Raw genomic sequence first — 20185 nt, forward strand, 5'->3', positions numbered from 1 at the left:
CGTATGGGGTGGGTGTGTGTCTGTGGGGTGGTGTGTCTGTGGGGTGGTGTGTCTGTGGGGTTGTGTGTGGGGCCCGAACCCACCATAGGTGGTTCGGGCTCACTCTGCGCTTCCTCACGTTACCGTGTCCCTGAAATTTTTTTCACAAAAAGGTGTGTCACCAACATGAAAAGTTTGGAAAGCTGTGGTGTAAGGTGATGTCATAAGCTAAGTGGCTAGACACTCTTGCTAGGGTGTCTGACAGTATTTACAACATAATCCTGTGATCATCTGTGATGCCTTTAGGGGCTATAATTGCAATGTATTTTTATTGATATCCAAATGTGCTGAGTACTGTCATTCTAAAGTGTGCGTAAACATGTATTCTTGCTGCTGCGCTTAGGTGAAGAGCCCAGACTATTATCCCTTAAGATATAGGGGTACATACTGTCTGGTCAGTACGAGATGATCAGTCAGGGTCATGTGTCACCAAGGCAGGTGTAGCCTGTTTAATGCTTGTTGAGGTAATGGGGGGCGGGTCACCACTGGGATGGTGCCAGTGCGCAGGGCCCTCGCTCCAGGTTAAGACCAATTCACTCAATTGGGGGCAAGATGATGTGCATACATGGGAGTGGTGGTACTAGACCCCTCCCCCCCTGCGGGAGGGGGCAGGATGTTATGCAACGTCACATAGTAATTCCATCAGCTTATGTATATTTGTAAATTGGTGTATAGTATTGAGTGGTGTGTGTGTTTAAAAAATGTAGTCTTACTTTTATAAAGCAAAGTACAGACTGGGCAATCAATTTTTGAGTGTTATTTTTGCGCACCTGCAAATGGCGATTACTAGCCCACACCACCCCCTTGAGTAATCCTCAGACTGCTCTGCGACGCTACCCTCTGAGAGTCAGGCGCTGCCCTAGGGTGTTTGGTTCCCAGTGAAGGACAAATGTGTCATGTTATTTGTGCAGGCCTCACAGATGCTGCCTCGTTTTCCAACAGATGGTGTCAGAAGAGGCCACTGGGACCAAGCAAGAAGTATGACCTTGTGGAGATCATCAGAGGAGAGAGGCCACAGTGGTGACCCTAGGGTGCCTGAGCCATGACTAAGGATCAGCACCAGGATTGTCATACCATGCACTACCTGTGGGAAGTACCGCTGATCTTATCCAACGGGAATTGAGTTGATAAAAACAAATTACCAGCTTCCTCGTCACATCTAAAGTGCCAATGTGGAGGAGCAGAGGGTAGGGAGGAGGAGACAGCTGCAGGCTAGGAGAGGGAGCGAAGAGCAGCTGCTCGGAACGGGAAGCAATTAACAAGAGAGGAGTCGCACTGCGCTGTGCAAAAGTAAAGGCGTGTGTGTTAAAGGGCGGTGTTATGCTCTGCAAAGGGCGTAGATTATGAAAAAATAAAGGCAAGCTTAAAGTGAAAACTGCACCTTTAATAAAGACTTGATGTTTTGAAAAGTGGATGCAAGGAGCCTTGCATAAAAAAGGTGCTCAGCCGCTATTAATTCAGTGAAAGCGTGGCATGTTGCGCTTTGAAAAATAAAGACATTGAGGTTTAAAATGGTAAAATAAAAAAATGCTGCTGCCGCTATATTTAAAGAGAAAGTGGGACATGCGAGCATTAGCAAATAGAGAGTGCAGCTGTTCATAATTACAAGGAGAATTGCCATGTTCCTGCTCTGGCTTACGGATAAATCCAAAAGGGTTAATGGTGAGAGCTCTGAGCCCGTGCACTCTCGGCATTGCTGTGGCGGGGGAGTGCAATCCTTTCAAGTCTGATGCGGGGGAGCGGCAGCCTTTGAAGTCCGATGCAGAAGCACAGACAAATGGTGGTGTGTGATGTGGCTGGCAATAATGTGCACGCGCATAGCTCAAATGAATTGTACGCGATCCGCAGCTAGGTAGACTTTTCTTTTCCGCTTACTATAATCTCGCCTATTTATCCCTGCGGGTTAGAATAGGCGAGACCTAAAAATGAAAAGGACTAAAACCCTGGTGCCAGCCTCCCCCTTCCACGCCCTGCATTCCCCAACTGTGTATTGGCAGACCATCCCCACAAGAACGTAGAAAAACAATAGGACCATAATACAATCCATCCTGAAAAATCATTGCCGGGGTGCACTAATTTTGGTGTTAGTGTCACAGGTTTTTTTTTTTTTTTTGCTTCTAAGCTCTTAATTAATCGACTTTTTTTTTTTTCACAACAAGTTTATTGACAAAGATGAGCATATGTAATATGATGGACCCCCACAATCGGGATGGCACCATCAAACATTCCGGTACAATCAAGAAAATAGAATTGAGTACTGAGTAGTTAGTCGAGGATCATTGCAACACAAGGATACAAGAAAAGATCATCTCTGTCGTTATCATCAAATTACCCACTCTCCCCCAACTCCCAGAGCCCACCCCGGATCCCACCCTAACCCTATGCATGTGTGTATATACGGTGTCGATGAAAATTCTTAGAGTGGCAAGTGTATGTGCGGGGGAACGGGGCCATCTGGCCACAAGGAGTTAAAGATCTTCCTCTGGTTCTGCCGGGGGGGTCCAGCGACAAGCCCCTATAGTCCGCCCATCTCTTCCATATCTTAAAGTGCTTACGGGGGCACCCTCGGGCTTCGAAGATCGGCTGTTCCAGACCCATGCAGAAGTCTATGCCAGCCTTCCACGCACTCAGGGGGGGGGGTCTCACATCCTTCCATACTCGGGCTAGGTCTCTCTTGGCCACCACCAGCCCCAGGAGGAGCAAGTGTCTCCTGTAGATATTGCCACCAACCCCCTCCAGAATATGCAGCAGACCCAGACGGAGGGTACGAGGGAGGGTCCAGCCCAGCACCTCCGATAGGCAGTCCCACACACCTCTCCAGAAGCCAACCAGCCTAGGACATGACCACATTGTGTGGAGCAACGTGCCCCTCTCCACCCCACATCTCAGACAGTCTGGGGACTCTATCAGTCCCGCCTTCCACAACCGCTCACGAGTATAATAGGCCCTGTGCAGAATTTTGAATTGAATGAGTCGGAATCTGATGGCGATGGCCGCGCCCCTCGGGGATTCCAAGGCCTCTCGCCAATCATCTTCATCTAGCTGACCAATGTCTACCTCCCAGGCCGCCTTTAGCGGGAGGAGGGTGGAGGAGCAATGGATGACCATTGTCTGGTAAATGCGTGATACTTTTTTATCTCCAAGATCGCCCATGAAAACCTTAGCTTCAATCGGGCTGAAGTCAGGGAGTGAGTCAATGTTGGTAAGACTGGGCAGCAGCGCACGCCGGAATTGCAAATATCGAAAAAATTGAGATTGGGGCATATCAAACTCGGTGCGAAGGGCCTGGAAAGGTTTGAGGGTTGTGCCGGACAGCACATGGCCTAATTGCGAAATACCAATTGTGTCCCAGCCCTCGAAGCCCGATAGCTTAGACAGCTCCGGTAGCAAGCCGTTACGCCACAGGGGCGTCTCCGCAGTCAGTCTGCCCCACCAGCCCATGCGACGCAGGGCCTGTCGCCATACCGCAAAAACGAGTTGTGTAACCCTCGGCAACGAACGACGCAACCGGGGAGAGTAAAGGATGGTGTGAAGCGAATTGTCGCCCATCAAAGCACGTTCCAGGGCATAGGCTGGGTCACCACCATTGCCATACCACCAGTCGTTCAGAATGAGGAGGTGTGCGGCTTGATAGTAGGACTGCAGATCCGAAGTGGCCAAACCCCCACAGTAAGTGGACAAAAAGCATGTACGTAGCGCAACCCTGGCGGCACCTCCGGCCCACAGGAAGCGGCCCAGCAGAGAGTTAACCTGTCTAAACCATTGCGGTGGGATAGGATATGGGTGGTTCTGCAACTGGTACAGTAGGCGTGGTAGTGCCACCATCTTAAAAATAGCGGAGCGGCCAAAGATTGACAGGGGCATCCGAGACCAAGTCTTAACGTCCGACTGTACCCGCTCCCAGACTGGCATAAGATTATGGTCCCAGGCAGTGTCCGCCGAGGCCGAGAGAAAGACGCCTAGATATTTCAGCCCGGTCGTAGCCACCCGCAGCCCTGAGGCCCAGGGGTCCGCCAAGGTGCCCCCTTCCAGTACCCACAATGTGGATTTATGGGCCCGAGGCCTCCCCAAACTGTTGCATCACCTCCAGGACACGTGGGCCCGAGCGCTGCAAGTCAGTAAGAAAGAAGAGGACGTCGTCCGCATACAACGCTATTTTGTCTGACAGGGTGGCAGTCCATTGAAAGCCCCGTATCAGTGCATCCTGGCGCACTCTGGCAGCTAGGGGCTCCATGGCCAGCGCGAATAAATAGGGGGAAAGAGGGCAACCCTGTCTGGTCCCGCGGCCGATATGGAACGTATCGGACACAGCCCCGGCGACCCGCACCGAGGCCGTGATGTCAGTATAGAGGAGCCGGACGTACGATAGAAAGACCGGGCCCAGGTTGAGACAGCGCAGCAAGGCAAACAGGTACGACCAGCTGACAGAGTCAAAGGCCTTGTTAATGTCGGCCAGCAGCAGCGCTGCCCGGTCCCCCAGAGTCCCAATAGCGTCGATCGCCGCCTGAGCGCGACGGATATTATGACGCGTTGCCCTGTGTGGCATAAAACCTGCCTGATCAGGATGGACCAGGTCGGTGATATAAGGAGCCAGACGGTTCGCCAGGGCCTTGGCCAAAATCTTGGCCTCAACATTAATTAAAGAGATGGGCCTATATGAGTCATGACTGTCTGGGGGTCTGCCCGGCTTCAGGAAGACCACTATTTCGGCATGTCGCCAATCCGGGGGCAGCACCCCTTGAGTACGCGCCGCTTCCAGCGCCCGGCGATAATAAGTTCCAAGTTGAACATGGAATTTCTTGAAGAATTCCCTAGGGTAGCCATTTGGGCCGGGGGCCTTACCAGTATTAAGTTGCCCCAGTGCATCTCCCAGCTCTTCAGCTGTGAGGGGCGCATCTAGGGCCGTCTTGGTCTCATCAGATATAGGCACGGGCGGTAGCTCCGCGAGAAATCGGGCCAAGTCGTTATCCGACAACCGGTCTCGTGGGGCATATTGGGTGGAGTAGTATGTGGCAAAACTCGTAGCTAATTCATGTGGGTCGGTCATAACCTCTCCACCGCCATTCGTGAGACCAGGCAGTAGGAGGGGTTGGAAGTGTTGTTGGCACAATCTATGCAGCATGGAACAGGATTTGTCCCCCCATTGATATATCCTACTTCTGGTGGCCAGCCACGCCTGCTTGGCCTCATCCAACAGGAGGGACCCGTAAGTTTGCTGTGCCTGTAGAAGCAGACGCACCCCGACTTCCCCACCCCCCTCATGGCTTTCCCGCTCCAGAGTTGCTACCCGTGCTGCCGCCGCTGTAACCTGCTCACGACGCTTCCGACGGGCCGCCGAGCACCATGCAATATCTGCTCCTCGTATGGTAGGCTTCATGGCCTCCCACACCATCCCTACATCCGCACCCTCCACTAGATTTTCCCGCCAGAAACGGTCAATAGTTTCACGCAAGTGATTAGCATATGTCGGTTGAAGGAGATGCCACGAGGACATCCTCCATCGAAACGGCTGCCTCTTCCGGAGGAGTTCCACTCCAACCGAGACGGGGGAATGGTCGGATAGGCCCCTCGGCAAGATGTCCGCACTCTTCACCCTGCACAAACATTCCCTAGGCACAAACACACAATCAAGCCTCGAGAAGGAGCCGTGTACAGCCGAGACATAGGTAAATTCCCGGGCTGTGGGGTGCATATGGCGCCACGCATCCACCCAGCCCAATCCCTCACTCATCGCATGCAATCTGGAGGGCGAAGGGGAGGGGGGCGGGAGCTCAATTCCCCCTTGACGGCGTTGGCGATCCACGCTTACATTCATCACGTCATTCCAGTCTCCCCCAATTACTGCTAACGATCCGGAGACGTCCTCCCATACAGCAAACAACCTCTCGGCCAAGGCCCACTGGAGGGGGGGGGGGCGTAAACACTGCCGAACACCACCGATTCTGCACCCACCATGCCCTTAATAAACAGGTAGCGACCCTGGGGATCTACCCACTGCTTCTCGTGGACATAAGCCACCCTGCGGTGGATCAATATGGCTACTCCCCTGGATCCCCTGGAAAACCCGGCATGGAAAACCTGCTGATAACCAAATCTCTGTAGGCCCAGAGCCTTTGTGCCCATCATGTGTGTTTCTTGAAGTAAAAGGACATCTGCAGTTTCTTTTTTTCCCCAGCGTAACACAGCCCCACGTTTGATTTTATCCAATAGCCCCCTGACATTCCACGTAATCACTCGTAAAGCGTCTTCTGAAAATCTAGGAGTCGGTTCAGCCATGGTCCATTAAGATCCCCCACTCGAGCCCTCCACTCCCGCGCCACCCACCACACGCCATATGGAACCTTATTGCAACACACACATGCATAGCCCCGTCAACCCCAAAGAAAACAGTCCCCAACCCCACAGTCCCGCAACCCCAAACAGACCCCAGCCCCAACTCAGCGGTCCTAACCCCGACCGCCCACGTCCCACCACCCCCAGCCCTATACCTCAATGAACCTTGAAGTACCTGTCGCGGCATGGGTGGTCCCGAGACCAGAACATAGGGCCCGGGCCCACCCATACCAATGGATCCCAACATCCCCAAACGAAACAGGAGGCTCAACCCCCCTCCCACATTGTCTCTCTCTCTAGAGGGAGAGTGATAGCCACCATCACGCAGTCCCCGACCCCCCACCCCACAACCCCATTCTCAATTAGGAGACAGAAGAAGTACTGCCCCAGGGCGGCAGCAGTGCCGGGCAGTCATTGAGGCCCAGACGACTCGGTGAGTCCAACCAGGAGTCACGGCAGCGACAGCAGAAAGGGAGAGGCAGGGCCTCGGAATCCTCAGTGGTCCGTCCCAGAATGTTCGGAATCCTCGGTTCTGCCACTGGTCTGTGTGTCATCGACCGAGGCCGCGCGTCTGCGTGACTTGGATCGCTCGGCACGACCCTTCTTCGACGTCTGATCTCGCTGAGCCCGTGGTGAGCCCTCTGGAGAGCCCGAGTGGAGCCCCGGTTGCGAGTTCGGTCTAAGCCGCACCGTTTCATCCGTCCATTTGAAGAGGTCTTCCGGCGTATCAAAAAACAATGTCTGTGATTGAAAAATCACTCTCAGGCGTGCCGGATACAGCAGGGAATATTGGAGCTTAAGACCCCTCAACTTTGCTTTGGCGGCCATGAAGGAATGACGCTGTTGTTGCACAAGTTTGGTGTAATCAGGGAAAATCATGATCTTACGGTTTTCATATAGGAGGGCGTCCCTGATTCTAGCTTCCCTCAACACAGCATCTCTGTCATGATAATTTAGTAGTCTGGCGATCACCGCCCTAGGCCGCTCGCCCTCAGGCGGCCTCTGTGTCAGGGCGCGATGAGCTCTCTCATTGATGAAGCAAGCAGACAGCGACCCCGGGGGCATCCACGATTCCAGCCACTGTGTGAGGAAGTGCTCCATGTTGCCCTTCTCACAGCGCTCCGGAAAGCCAATAAAGCGGAGGTTGTTGCGGCGTGCCCGCCCTTCGGCATCCTCCACCCGGAGCGCTGTGATCCGCTGCGCCGATTCCACCGCCGCCATTCTCTTTTTAAGGGTAGTTACGTCCTCCTCCACCACCGCCACCCTGGATTCGGTTTCCGTAATGCGCGCCACTGCGTTCCTCAGGTCTTGGCGTAATAATGTCACATCTGCGCCTACTGCCCCGATCTTGGCGTCCAGCATGTCTCTCGATTGGGTGATGGCCGCCATAAGGGCTGCATTGTCCGGCCCCCCTCCAGGCGGAGCACCCCCGGATGAGCCAGCGCCCCCACTGGGCCCGGTGAACTTGTCGATAGTTACTTGCTTGGCGGGGCCACCACCTCCTCTGGTCATGACTACTGAGGGCCAAAGGGGGGGGCCTCAAGATGAAAGGAGGCGCGGTACCCCGACCGCTCTTGTTAAGGGCTATGGAGGGCAAGGGAAAGCGACGACCGGCCCCCGGGCAGGACCAGGTGGGTCCGACCCGATGCAGCCCAATGTCTCGGTCAGGATATGGCCGGCCCCAGTGACCGCCAAGGAGCAGGGTCTCTTCCGAGCGGCAGCCCCCCCCTCGGAAGGGTGGATAGTTATAAGGTATGTTGCGCCAGCGCGCTGGCGTCTCCCTCGGTCAGGGGGGGGGGGGCCACTACTCACGGTTGCTGCCAACTGCCCCGCAGTCTATCCACGTCGTGGGTCTGCCACCGTCACTCGGGAATATCAGGGCGCCCGTCCCCCTTCTCGCCTGCAGGCCCCGGCCAGCACTGGGCCGCGAAAATTGAGGTCCCGGCTGCGCTCGGGCCACCAGGCCGCTCCAGCCGATCCCGGTCGTCCACTGCCCCAGCCGCTCCTTCGCGTAGGGCCGGGCCCCGGCAGAGGGAGCACTGAGACTCCCCGGTGTCTTCAGCCCCTTGGGTCTCCGGACGCGCGGCCGTCCCTAGGCCCGGCGATGCAGTGCACTGCTCCCTGGCCAGGGAGCACCAAAATCGAGGCCCCGGCTGTACCTCCGCCCTCCAGGCCGCACTCTGCGCCTCGCGGCTCCGTCCTGTTCCGGGACGCCGGACCTCCGCTGGGCACACCGGAGGAGTCCTGATGCTCTCGGCGATCACCGCCCCGTTGTGGCTGTGGGTTCTGGGGTCGGGGACCAGGATAACAGGAAGGATTAATGGCGGGCCGGCGGGAGCTCTAACAAGCTGCGACCGCCATCTCCGCTTGCGTAGCCACGCCCCCTAATTAATCGACTTTTGATTTGAAAAGTTTTTTAGAGCACTGTTTGTAAAATGTATTGGGCGTTGGGTGCGAGCCTGGCAACCCTGGCAATCCGAGGTTCAAGTAAGGAGGCGCGCTCACTGGAGGATTAATGTCAGATCAGGTGGCTTTTTCTTTCCGTTCACGCAGCTCAACTGCTAAATTGTCGGGATGTACTAATTTTGGTATTACTGTAGCATGTTTTTTTGGCTTCTAAGCTCTTAATGAATCAACTTTTGATTTGAAAAGTTTTTTAGAGCACTGTTTGTAAAAATTATTGACTAGTTTAATTCATACGGTCATTTTAATAATCTCTGACAACATGAGTTCCACAGCAGCGTACTGAAAGGGTCTAGCCTGCAAGTCTTTGAATAAAAACTTATTTATGGTACTGGAAATTGTCACATGGAAACGTTGAAGCGTGAATGGCGGGTGGCTTTTACCCCAGACTTTGAAACTTGAAGTGCGATTTAAGATTTAATTGTCCAACAATCGCCCTGGATTTTTGATTGATATTTGAGGATTACTAGCCAGAGTTGCGAAACAGACATATGTCTCCGTGACACTCTCAAGTAGCACTCTGTTGTCGACAGCACTTTATGTGCTCGTACTTTTTAAACCATAATTTTAATTGAGTAATTTCTCCCAAAAAATGCAAGAAAATTCAGTTTTGTTTAATACCAATTCAAGATTGACGCTAATAAGAAAACACAAGATAAACGTATAAAACGCGAAAGAATGAAACCTTTACTGGAAGGAACGTAGAGTGAATTAAAATAGAAAGGTTTTAACCTCACTCGCCTAAAGGAGATAACCTTTCGTTATATGTTTGAACACTAGTTATTTATTCCACAGGTTAGCAACTTGGTAGTGAAATAGGTTCTAGTCTGTTTTGAATGTTTTGTCCATGGACAATCAGCAAACGTTCATTTTTTGACCTGAGCTCTGGATAGTACAGTATGAATCTGCCCGTTAGTCAAAAATTGGAGAAGTAGAAGGATCATGCGAACCCTTGCAGGAAGATTGGTAAATATCATTATTGCTAAGTTTTGTATGGGCCTCGCATATGTCTGCAATGTGTACAGTAATTGTTAAACTTCCTTCAAATAATAGTGGAACCGATGTTATCTAGCCACTTATACATCTATGCACACCACAACAACACAGTACTCTTGCACAGGCCTGGAATGTTTCTTTGGCCCATGCTTAATGTGCGGCTCCAGTCTAGATTTTTTACTTTGAATTCTGGGATTTGAAGTCTTAATTTGTCCAGTTTAAAACAGGACTAATAGTCCTAGAAATCAAATAAAAAGCCTGTAGTGAGCAGCACATCACACATGGGCCTGGGAATATTAGCAGCTATCTGAGCATTAAGACAGTGCTGGGAATGAGTAGGAAGGCCACATCAACTTAAATTCACTAAAACACTAAGGCAAGCAAAGTCACAGCACTTCTACTTTGCCTTACTGCTGACGTGACAGGAAGCAACACCACTGAACTTTTAAAACAACCCATATAATTTAAAAATGAGTACATCTGTAAATGTATGAAACATCTATAACTCAGATAAGTCTGTTTTAAGTATCACCCATATATTGAGATGAGCAATTCCCTTATGTGCAATATAGTCCCATATTGCAGACTTTTACAACTCCATATGCTCAGTTGCACCTATGCAATAGCACCAAAGTGCAACCACCATATATCACATGCTTAATTTTAGAGTTTAACCCCATTGCACATGTAAAGCCGCAGGTTCCCAGGCACAATTCCTTTGTAGCTTTCACAAGGGCTTCTGCCCTTGTAGAATGCGGGGACATGGTCAGTTTAGCTGAATGATCAGCACCACAATGAGGCCTCCAGAGCCTGAGGATAAAGCGAGTGGAGTCCAATGTGTTCACCAGGGCTCATTACGGGATATAACAAAGAAGCTCATGACCCGGTAGTATTGTCTCTTCTTGCCCACTTCCTGCTCTGGAGTAGGAGCGCAGGAATGCTACACCACAAGATGGAAAAAGGCCCCATTCAAATGAGCTCCTTTAACCATATTTAGTATCACAGTACCCTTTAGAAAAAAAAACAGTAGACAGGTGCTGTCCACGAGAACCAAAGGGAGTGCATGTTTTATCTTCCACTAGTGATGCCACCAGACTCACTGAGCAGTCAGCCGTAACCTGGGTCAAACCTGTGATAGGTGAAAACCCTTCAGTATCTACATAGAGGAGTTAACTGACACTACACAAAATGGTCACTGACTTAAGGCTTAGCAGTGGAGGGCCCCTGCAAGGTTCTAATGGAAGATCTCAAGGGGTGCCTGTCCCTAAAATAGAGGGTATGGTGTGTCTAGCAGTTCTGTTCCTATGCAAGGGCTTGTACCCCTGAGAGGTATCTAAGTGCGTAGGGCCACCTGTCAACACCATTGCACTTCCCGGCCCTTTCATCTGATGTGACATCTACTGATGCTCTAGTTGGATCAAGCCTCAGCCAGCATCGTTGGTGATTGTTTGCGAGCAACACAGTGGTAGATGGTCAACAGTTTTCAAAAATTGAATGGGGATAAGACAGCGATTCTAGTGGTACGACCTGACACCTCGGCATGAAATTCTGCCCTTTGACTCAAATGCCTGGGTCCCTTTCTATGTGCAGTGATTCTGTCAGAAACATAGTGAGCTTTCACCATACATGCTTTTATGTGTTCATGCATGTGTGTTTATTATCTGGAGCTTAACTTAGCCTACTGCAATTTGATGTACTTGGGTTGTGGTCAAGAGAATTCATAAATGGCAGAAGTTTCTGAACTTGGCTGCACATTTAGTTTGCAATCTCAGATGCAGTGATCACATTTCAACACCTCATTACACTATTCATTGTCTGCTTATCAAAGAATGCATGCAATTTAAGACTCTTTCCTTGATTAATTGGGCCTTGCGTCTGACTGGCCATGTTATTTCCCATTCTAGTCACTAACTATAGAGCAGCTGCAATCTTAGATCTGACACTCTACTTCTGTTGTCGGTGTCCCATTTTAATCAGAGCTGTAGCCTGCCCATTCACAGTGTTGGGGCTGCAGTTGTAGAATGTCATTCTGGTCTCTCTTCATCATTTGCACCATTAAGCACTTTAAGAAGTGTCTTAAAAAACAATTTTATTCATTTATCCTAGATTTCGTTTAGTACGTCTAGTGCCATGATGTGTGTAGGTTGCTTTACACTCTAGAAATGCATGCATGTGTTCATCAGTGTGTTTATTTGTTGTATAGCTCTTCAATCCCTGGGTCACAGCACCCAGGATAATATCCTGCATAAAACGTATAAGGTCCCAACAGCGAGACCTATTGGCTATGCCAATGCTTGTTTTTTACATGTGGCTTTTCACTCACCAAACATCGATGTCAGTGTAGAGACTGGGTCCAGACAGACTGCTGATGATGCTGTCTCTGCTGATGATTCCACCTCACCTGTGCAAATCACTGACTATTCGACTGCCAGCTCGCGGTTTCCAATGACCCGATCAGGATGTGTGATTCAGGCACCACAACGATTAATTGTAGAATTATAATTGCATATATATCTATATTCATCTGTGTGTTTATTCATGTATTTATTGGTATGTGTATGTATTTTGAAAACTTGTTTTTTTTATTTAACAAAGCATGAGATGTAGCGTCTTGTAAATAAAGAACGCTGGAACTCTTTTGGTTTCCACTGTACACCATAGGCCTGTGATGTAAGCGTTGGAAGGATAAGTTGATGCCAAGCTCAGAACGTTGAGTTCTGACTTACAAACAGCAGGATAAAGATGTGTAAAATTACTCTCTGTGTGTGGCATAGTTATTAGCAAGTACCCAGGCTGGTAGGATGCTACAATGACCTATGTAAAGATGTGGCAGTACGGTAAATTGGAAGTGATCTGACCTCCACACAAAGTGGTGATACTTCCTGTGTAACTGCAGAACCGGTATATGAAAGTACAAGCCCAGAAGGTCCAGGGAAGCTACCCAGTCCTCAGTATCTGAGACCTACAAAACCTGAGAAAGTGTCATCATATTGTCATATAGTGTCATCATATTGAACTTCTCCTTCTTGAGGAAAAAGTTCAAGTGGGTTTGAATCATTCTTAATATCTGCCATTCTTGGGTACCCAAATCTCCTGGAAACCAGGAGTAACACAACAGTCCTCTCCCAATCACTTTGATTACCCCAAATGTGAGCATCATCATCACAGAATTGAGGAGTGAGCTACTGATGTATAAGAGCAAACTGTGTGAATGTGCAGAGGTGCAATACAAAAATTGCAGAAAATAACCAACTTGAATAATTCGAAGGAACCACTGGCTCATTGTGAATGGATTGCCAGTAATGCAGGTAATGTTGGAATTTGGCACCCACCAGTGTCAATGTTATACTGGAGGGCTGTTACAACTAAAACAAGTTTCAAGAGTAAAAGGGACATGAACGCTGACACAAAGCAAAACATCTCCATAATAGCAAATCTTCCAATAGAGATTACTGGAGAACAGAAGTTACTGACATTATTTCATAAGCTCACAAAATGGTGGAATTTATGGGAGAATTCATAGGGCATTGTAGAAGCGGAATTTCGGAGGGAGAAGGTTAGAACGACATGTCCCACGAATCATTGTAGACGCTAGTTGTTCTAAAACCTTTTGTAATTAATGACTCACAATAACCCAGAAGAGCTATAAAAAGAACATTTGTTTAAGGAACGAGGGCAGATTATTCCATCTCCAGAACCTATTCGGTATTTCTACTGTTTCTCTGAAAACTCTCTTACTTGTGTGGTGGTGAGGGTGCTTGCACCAATTCAAGTTCACACATTCTAAAGGTCTAAGTCTGTGCTTTCTCCGTGATATTAGAGTAAAGATTTTTCTACAGAGTGCTTTCAATAACAGTGCTGATTTTCTGAAAATCTGTATTTAATTATATTCCATTCGACAGATTGTTTTCTTTTACATTCCTGGGTTCCTCAGTTTAATTAGAATTAGATAAGGCTATAATTGGTGTGGAGGTAACCATAAGAAGTCGTAACTCTTGGAGGAATGAATTATTTGCTGGCTTGCTTAAACTGGGAGGACACAAATTACTGCTTAATTTAATCACTAGTTGAACACTTTGTTTTCTACAAACTTGGTCTAGAAATAAAATTCCTTTATCTATTTTTCTGGATCAAGAAGTCATTTTACTGAAACAATAAGGGAGAAAGAACTATTTCTTATGTTCATTCATCTATGATGAAATATACGTAGATTGTTTACCAGAAGTAGTTATTTTTTGGGAAGAAGAGCTGTGCTTGGTAAACGTGTTCTCATGTGAAGATTTTCACGTTTGATTTCTTGTGTTTTGTTGTTTTACAAAAATTAACAGGGGGTTAAGTGGAGTCCATGAAGTTTTGGTACCTCCCCTGTGAGGCACCGTTTCTAATTGTTTTTGGTGGTTATATGTTTTCTCATAGAGGTACTATGTGTTGCAGTGTGAATAGTATAAATAAATGACATCTACTTCATATTTTTTTAGCTTGGTCACTAGGCAAGCATAAGAACACACACACGCTCCTTTTGAAACAGCCTCTTCTTCATCTTGGAATTACAAAAATATTCTCTTGTTTTGTTACAGGTAAAGCTTAACCGCATCGCTGCGGCGGCTTTCCCCGCTGTGTGCGGAATTTTCGAAAAGCCGCGTTACATGACGAGCCCAGCTCGTCATCCGCACATGACCACCGTGGCGGATGACAAGCTGAGCTCGTCATCCGCAGCGAAGAGGTTAAGGTATGGGGAACATATATATTATGTTAAACAATGTGTGGAAAGATTAATGTATGTTGTGCTTATTCCAGATCTCCTTCCCAGATGTTCCTTTCCCTTTCCTTGCCTCACTTGATCACCTTAACTTCTGTTCTATAATAGCAAATGCAATAGGGACTATCGAGAGATGGACTCGATTGTGCATTAAACTGATCCGGAGGGCCTTGATCGTCATTGTTACTAGGGAAAACGTAAGAGGTTTGGCAACAGAGCTAGGTGAAGAGGAGGACAATGAGCTTTTGCAGTCTGAAAAACATACTTTTCCTTATCTTGACATTCATGTACTACCTGAGTGAATGCACGGCGCATGTCCTGTGACAAGGCAAGTAATATCTTGCATGTCATGTCCCAAGGCGTTTGTGTGAAACAACCTAGGAGATAAATTGTATTTAGGAATAGTAATGCCACAACCAGCAAGAGAAAATACTTTCTTTTGTATAGCATCAATTATTTTTGATTCTCTGGTGCAGAAGTATGAAATGAATTTGTGTTTATTTCCAGGTCTTCCACAGACCCCTAATCACTATGGCAAATGAAGCATTTCCATCCATAGGAGCTTCTGAGGGTAAACCCAAGGCAAACTTCTGAGAGGTATCCAAGTCACTGGAATTTCGCAAATCCAGAAATATGCAAGCATCTGTATCATGAGGTTCATCATTGCTCACATTATGTGGAACATTTTGGAGGTTTTGAACAGTGCCCAAATATGACACAAAATGTTCCTCCATTTTACGGAAGTACTACCACTAAGGCAGGATAACAGGAGGAGTGCTCTCAGCATCCTCGGCAGTTGCTTTGGTAAAAGTGTACCTCAACCTGGGCAGGCTCTAGCTGATGATGGCTCTGGATCTAAGACCAGAACTGGTGATGGACCAGAGCCTTCAATCATAGCCAGAGGAGACGGACGACTCAAAGGTAGGGTCTAGGCACTAGGGAAGGCCAATCAATGGAAGTTCGATTTAGGATCCAATGGAGAAACAGGTATACACAAAGAAATTCAACCAAAATACATATATTATTTGTATGTGAATAAGTCAGAATTGTGAGGTACATTACGAATCGAAAACCCAGCATACATTAATCATGTACACTACATCAAAAATCCATTAAAACATCATTGATGAATGCATGCAAAGTCCACACTTGATAACTGGAATAAGTCCTTTGTACAAATCCATCAATCCAGAGATCCAAACATTACCATGAGAGAAGTGGCACAATGTTGACATTTCAGTCTCTTATGTCTCAAGTAAGTGAGAGCATCCTCAGGACCAAGAATGGACCAAGAATGTTAATAGGCTTCCACAATGACCCACCGAAATAAATAAAAGTAGTTATTACTAATCAGCTTATGCTGAATGTTTATAATAAGCAGAATAAGTGAATCGGGTAAAGGCAATGCTAATATATAGTCATGGTTGAGACTGAGTGGTTACTAAAGTAGGCTCCGCTGAAATTTCTAGTGGTAGCATTACCTGGTGTACCCCTCTTTCTCCTTTTCCTTACAGATTGATTTGATTTATTCTAGTTTGAATATCTTTATTCGGCAAATTGATCACCATAAAAGAATACATATACATATACATTTCCAATTTACTAATAACATTTTTTTTAAAATACAGTTAAGAAGGGTGGGCACCTCAATCACTAGTTTGGTAACAGCGGATTCATCATCAGCCTGTAGGACCCCCCGAATGCAGTTTCAGTGAGCGGGAGCGTGTCAACCACGCACTTCCCAAAAATTTTGCCACCCCGCAAATCGTAGTGGAAGATGAAGAATCTGTAGAGAGGACGCGTAGTGCCTGGCTATGGCACCTCAACCCTAATTCCCTGCAGACGGGTTTCAACCAGAATTTCCGCGCCCCTTTGTAGGCTGGACAGGCAAAAAACAAGTGAGCCACCGATTCCTTTGGTGCCGCACAGCCAGGGCATGCGCGCAAGAGGGCATCTGAATTCGACCACCTCACCGTAAAGTCATGCACCGGGAGCGTCCCATATCGCAATTTTAAGTACAACGCTCGATCCAACGGTTTGGTTATCAGGTCGAGAAAGGGTTCCAATTTTCTCACATATTTAAATAACAAAAATTGATCAGTATGTGAGCCCACGTTCGTAACCCTCAAAGCATTACTCTGTACCCAGTCCCAGTATAGTTTTTTAATCACATCTTTGGGTGGCGGTGATTGCGACTCCCATGCCTCTCGTAGACCCAAATTGAAAGCCAGTTCTTTCAGTTTGTTGAGCCATCCTATTTTTTTACCCGTGTCCAGTAAAAGGAGATCGTCCAACCCTTCTGCATACTTTGCAAGCTCCTCGGTTCTTCTTAAGCGGGACCAGAAGAGCAACGGGCGTAGCCTCACCAAGTCCTTTAGTGTTCTTCTGCCCAGATCTAATCTCAGTGGAATCATTGGGGTGGAAGCGGGAAGAGCTACCACCTTTCTAAAGAAATTATTTTCCGCTGTCATCAAATCTGAAACACCTTCGAACCCCCAAAGTTCGGAGCCATAAAGTGCCGCAGGAAGAATCTGTCCCTCGTAGATGGCCATAGCTGGGGAAACCGGTTTGCTACTTGATTCACGGAGCTCCTTCAGCGTCACCCCAGATACTTTTCGGTGACTGAGTAACATTTTGGAAAGATGGTCCTTCCAGGTCATGCGGCTGTTTATCCGGACACCAAGATAGTCAAAAGATTCAACCAGCTCCAGGGGAGCACTATTGAGCACAAAGTTATTTTTAAATCTTTTTGAGGGGGCGAAAGCCATCAATTTGGTTTTTGATGTATTGATGGTTAAGCCTCGGATAGTGCAGAAGGAGCTAAACCGATTCAAGAGTTTTTGCAAGCCCACTGGGGATTTGGAGATTAATAAGGTGTCGTCGGTGAAGAGAAGTGTGGGGATTCTTTCCCCCGCCAGGGATGGGGCATCCGTCTCCACCCCCTTCAGATGGTCCACCACTCCATTTACGAATAGGGAGAAGAGGGTCGGAGCCATAACACAGCCCTGGCGTACTCCTCTCCGCACTGGGATCCTATCTGTTAGTTGTCCCTGGGATCCCCATCTAACCCTCGCATAATTCCCCTCGTGCAGCTTCACGATTAGGTTCAGAAGACCACTGGGAAAACCCATCTCTCCAAGTATCTCCCAAAGTTTTGCACGAGGGACCAGGTCGAATGCTGTTTTGAGATCTATGAAGGCCATATACAAACTGCCTTTCTTGATGGTAACCGCCTTCCAATAGATGGCAAAAAAGCGAAAGACCTGGTCCATCGTGCCTACCTTCCTTCTAAAACCCGCTTGTAAATGGGAGAGAACACTGGCCTCCTCTATCCAATCGCCTACTCTTGAAATGATGACCCTGCCAACCACTTTCTGAATTATGTCTATCAAACTGATAGGTCTGTAGTTCGCAGGGTCGTCTCTTACCCCCTTCTTAAACACAGTAACTACCTCAGCCCCTTTCCAGGAGTCTGGTACCTGGTGTCCCCTCGTGATCAGATTCATAATTATAGCAATTAGTTTGGCCCAGGCCTCTGGCTCCGCCATCAACAGATCTCCAGGAATCCCATCCTGCCCGGCTGCTTTCTTAGGGGTTAGATGTCTAATCGCCATCACTACTTCTGAGGTCGAAAATAAAAGGGCATTATCCTCTGAGTAGTCCCCTTCACCCAGACTTTTCACCCCAGGGCTAGCTGTTTCCTCCAAGTCTCCATATAGGGATGAAAAATGAGTAAACCATTGCTGGCTAGTTATATGTGCAGCCAATGGTTGCGAATTTCTCTGCCTTGTTCTATTGATCAGATCCCAAAAAAGGTTCGGGTTCCTACTGCTCACAGCATTGGAGAGATCCTGCCAATGCTGTTCCTCCCACTCCCGTTTGGCCAATGATAATGTTTTCAGGTAATCCTTCCTGGCCGCTCTAACCAGTAAAGGGTCCCCTGAAAGCAGAGCTTTTGTCAGATTTTTCCTTTTGCTCTTACAGTGATCTGTATACCATGGTTTATAAAGAGTAGAGGGTATAACGGGACCCCTATTACTTTTCCCTTTCGAGATAAAAAATTGGCCAACTTGATCAATTGTGGCTTTATAGGCAGAGTCAAGGGAGGGGTGTTGGGGGCTGTTAATCCGGTTTTCACCGACCCAGACCTCTAAATTAGAAGACAAGCCCTCTACCAGAGATTTAATGATTCCTATATCATCCTCCTTAAGGTTAGCCTTATCCCATTTCAATCTGCGATTATTGTTATATGGGATAATGTCTTTAGTTATTTTTAAGGTGTCATTCGCCCGCCTGTCTTTAAAGACACCCCAATTGAACTTGCAACACAGGGGATTGTGGTCACTATCCTGACTTGGAAAGACCTCCATATCAATAAGGTCTGCCCAAAATCCAACATCCATTAGGATGTAATCGATTCGGGACGGCCCTGTGAGTCTATTAAAAGTCAGTGCCCCTGTCTGATCGGATATAGTCCTGCCATTAAGGGCTCTTAGTTTGTGGTCCCTTGTCAGTGCATTAATTTGAATGGCCCTGGGTGACCATTTCCTAATAGGGGGCAGGGATAGAGTTGGGATAGACCATTTTGAATCCTCCTCTTCAATTCCCAAGGGGTCATCTCCGAGGAGGGGTTCAAACGTACAATTAAAATCACCCCCCACAAGGATTTTAGCTGAACAGGGGCAATTAGCCAAGACGGAGTCCAGAGCTGTTAAGGTCAAAGAGGAAGAGTCACCCGGTGTCCCTCTAGCATAGACATTAAAAAGGTCAAGCCTAACAGCATCCTCCCGTCCTCTTGCCGAAAGGTGGAGTATATCATTACACTCCACATTATGGCATGTGACCACCCAGTCCAGTTCTATTTTTATCCAGACCATGAGCCCACCCGCTGGTCTACCCTTTCCCTTACTTACAGCAGGCACAAAGTGGGTGGTGTACCCCGATTTATGTAGCGGTAATAGACTCCATGTTTCCTGGAACAGGCAAACATCAAACTGCTCAATGAGTGTATGCCACTCCGGGATTTCTAGCTTCCTCTTTAGCCCAGCAATATTCCAAGAAAGAAGGTTTATTACCCGCCGTCCTCTGGGCATAGAAGTATAACCCACCCCAGTCGCACTCTCGTTATCCACCCTGGTCATAGAGCTTCCCCCCTCCTGAACCAAGGGAATGGTGGTTGCAAGGCAACCTGCCATACTAGTCAAAGGCCCAGCTAGCCTATAATCCTCAATAATGTTGTTGGTGGTGACCATGTGGGCTGTAAGTAGACTGACTTCTCCTGTATCTATACTGCCACAGAGTAGTCGAGGGTCCTCCTCCCCAGGGAGTTCATTTAACCCCCCCCGGGCCCCAAACTTCAATCACAGTCTTCCAGCCCTGACAGCTGAGAAAACCGATTGTGAGTATCCAACGGGGTAAAGGGTCTCAGATGATTCATCCTAGAGCCCTGGTTCATCATATGTCTGTATGGGACCATAGACCAAGCGGAGTGTTGGTCAGGCACCATGGTGAACTGATGCCCATACTGGGGATAATTGTTAATGTAGGGTAGTGTAAGAGGCGGCCTATAGGACTGTGGTCTGTTTGAATATTTAG

The sequence above is a fragment of the Lissotriton vulgaris genome, unplaced genomic scaffold (assembly GCF_964263255.1).
Source record: "Lissotriton vulgaris unplaced genomic scaffold, aLisVul1.2 SCAFFOLD_1338, whole genome shotgun sequence".
Lineage (NCBI taxonomy): Eukaryota > Metazoa > Chordata > Amphibia > Caudata > Salamandridae > Lissotriton > Lissotriton vulgaris.